This window comes from Lampetra planeri, chromosome 22, assembly GCF_965212315.1.
Source record: "Lampetra planeri chromosome 22, kcLamPlan1.2.h2, whole genome shotgun sequence".
NCBI lineage: Eukaryota > Metazoa > Chordata > Hyperoartia > Petromyzontiformes > Petromyzontidae > Lampetra > Lampetra planeri.
The window spans coordinates 825,001-827,500 of NC_136128.1; the positions used below are offsets into that span (position 1 = coordinate 825,001).

The window sequence follows — 2,500 nt, forward strand, 5'->3', positions numbered from 1 at the left end:
CAAGAAAATCTTGATCCCAATGCAGTACACCATATCCGCGTGCAATTGGCAGGTGAACTGACTGGGTGAATTGAAGAGTAAAACGCGACCCATCCAGATACGAAAATGCAAAAGCCTACAACACCTGGTATTCCCAGGCAGTCTCCCATCCAAGTACTCACCAGGCTCGACCCTGCTTAGCTTCCAAGATCAGGCGCATTCAGGGTGATACGGTCGTAGGCCATACTTGCAGAGACCTGACCCACATTCATATGTTAAAATCAAGATTCAACTCTACTGCGGGAGGGCAACACTCATGAAAACGTTTATTCTGGACTCCTGGTTGAGCCCCGAAAGAGTGGCATTAAACGGTCTTTTACAAGAAAATATTGATCCCAATGCAGTACACCATATCCGCGTGCAATTGGCAGGTGAACTGACTGGGTGAATTGAAGAGTAAAACGCGACCCATCCAGATACGAAAATGCAAAAGCCTACAACACCTGGTGTTCCCAGGCAGTCTCCCATCCAAGTACTAACCAGGCTCGACCTTGCTTAGCTTCCGAGATCAGACGAGATCGGGCGCATTCAGGGTGATATGGTCGTAGGCCATACTTGCAGAGACCTAACGCACATACATATGTAAAAATCAAGATTCAACTCTACTGCGGGAGGTCAACACTCATGAAAACGTTTATTCTGGACTCCTGATTGAGCCCCGAAAGAGTGGCATTAAACGGTCTTTTACAAGAAAATATTGATCCCAATGCAGTACAACCATATCCACGTGCAATTGGCAGGTGAACTGACTGGGTGAATTGAAGAGTAAAACGCGACCCATCCAGAAGCGAAAATGCAAAAGCCTACAACACCTGGTATTCCCAGGCAGTCTCCCATATAAGTACTAACCAGGCTCTACGCTGCTTAGCTTCCGAGATCAGACGAGATCGGGCGCATTCAGGGTGATATGGTCGTACGCCATACTTGCAGAGACCTGACGCACATTCATTTGTAAAAATCAAGATTCAACTCTACTGCAGGAGGTCAACACTCATGAAAACGTTTATTCTGGACTCCTGGTTGAGCCCCGAAAGAGTGGCATTAAACGGTCTTTTACAAGAAAATCTTGATCCCAATGCAGTACACCATATCCGCGTGCAATTAGCAGGTGAACTGACTGGGTGAATTGAAGAGTAAAACGCGACCCATCCAGATACGAAAATGCAAAAGCCTACAACACCTGGTATTCCCAGGCAGTCTCCCATCCAAGTACTCACCAGGCTCGACCCTGCTTAGCTTCCAAGATCAGGCGCATTCAGGGTGATATGCTCGTAGGCCATACTTGCAGAGACCTGACGCACATTCATATGTTAAAATCAAGATTCAACTCTACTGCGGGAGGGCAACACTCATGAAAACGTTTATTCTGGACTCCTGGTTGAGCCCCGAAAGAGTGGCATTAAACGGTCTTTTACAAGAAAATATTGATCCCAATGCAGTACACCATATCCGCGTGCAATTGGCAGGTGAACTGATTGGGTGAATTGAAGAGTAAAACGCGACCCATCCAGATACGAAAATGCAAAAGCCTACAACACCTGGTGTTCCCAGGCAGTCTCCCATTCAAGTACTAACCAGGCTCGACCCTGCTTAGCTTCCGAGATCAGACGAGATCGGGCGCATTCAGGGTGATATGGTCGAATGCCATACTTGCAGAGACCTGACGCACATACATATGTAAAAATCAAGATTCAACTCTACTGCGGGAGGTCAACACTCATGAAAACGTTTATTCTGGACTCCTGATTGAGCCCCGAAAGAGTGGCATTAAACGGTCTTTTACAAGAAAATATTGATCCCAATGCAGTACAACCATATCCTCGTGCAATTGGCAGGTGAACTGACTGGGTGAATTGAAGAGTAAAACGCGACCCATCCAGAAGCGAAAATGCAAAAGCCTACAACACCTGGTATTCCCAGGCAGTCTCCCATATAAGTACTAACCAGGCTCTACGCTGCTTAGCTTCCGAGATCAGACGAGATCGGGCGCATTCAGGGTGATTTGGTCGTACGACATACTTGCAGAAACCTGACGCACATTCACATGTAAAAATCAAGATTCAACTCTACTGCGGGAGGTCAACACTCATGAAACGTTTATTCTGGACTCCTGGTTGAGCCCCGAAAGAGTGGCATTAAACGGTCTTTTACAATAAAATCTTGATCCCAATGCAGTACACCATATCCACGTGCAATTGGCAGGTGAACTGACTGGGTGAATTGAAGAGTTAAACGCGACCCATCCAGATGCGAAAATGCAAACGCCTACAACACCTGGTATTCCCAGGCAGTCTTCCATCCAAGTACTCACCAGGCTCGACCCTGCTTAGCTTCCAAGATCAGACGAGATCGGGCGCATTCAGGGTGATATTGTCGTAGGCCATACTTGCAGATACCTGACGCACATTCATTTGTAAAAATCAAGATTCAACTCTACTGCAGGTGGTCAACACTCATGAAA

General features: G+C 46.7%; 4 non-coding genes and 3 pseudogenes across 4 annotated transcripts; all 7 read right to left on the reverse strand.

The window, feature by feature from the left end:
* Nucleotides 1–112: 112 nt before the first annotated feature.
* Nucleotides 113–221, reverse strand: LOC144725627 (5S ribosomal RNA; annotated as a pseudogene).
* A 249-nt stretch (nucleotides 222–470) lies between these two features.
* LOC144725940 (5S ribosomal RNA) lies at nucleotides 471–589 on the reverse strand. The gene has a single exon (XR_013587006.1). It is a non-coding gene; the product is annotated as a 5S ribosomal RNA (ribosomal RNA).
* A 250-nt stretch (nucleotides 590–839) lies between these two features.
* LOC144725161 (5S ribosomal RNA) lies at nucleotides 840–958 on the reverse strand. Its single transcript, XR_013586647.1, has one exon. It is a non-coding gene; the product is annotated as a 5S ribosomal RNA (ribosomal RNA).
* Nucleotides 959–1,207: 249 nt separating this feature from the next.
* LOC144725656 (5S ribosomal RNA) lies at nucleotides 1,208–1,316 on the reverse strand (annotated as a pseudogene).
* A 249-nt stretch (nucleotides 1,317–1,565) lies between these two features.
* LOC144726115 (5S ribosomal RNA) lies at nucleotides 1,566–1,684 on the reverse strand. Its single transcript, XR_013587174.1, has one exon. It is a non-coding gene; the product is annotated as a 5S ribosomal RNA (ribosomal RNA).
* Nucleotides 1,685–1,934: 250 nt separating this feature from the next.
* LOC144725308 (5S ribosomal RNA) lies at nucleotides 1,935–2,053 on the reverse strand (annotated as a pseudogene).
* A 248-nt stretch (nucleotides 2,054–2,301) lies between these two features.
* Nucleotides 2,302–2,420, reverse strand: LOC144725197 (5S ribosomal RNA). The gene has a single exon (XR_013586677.1). It is a non-coding gene; the product is annotated as a 5S ribosomal RNA (ribosomal RNA).
* Between the last annotated feature and the right edge of the window lie 80 nt (nucleotides 2,421–2,500).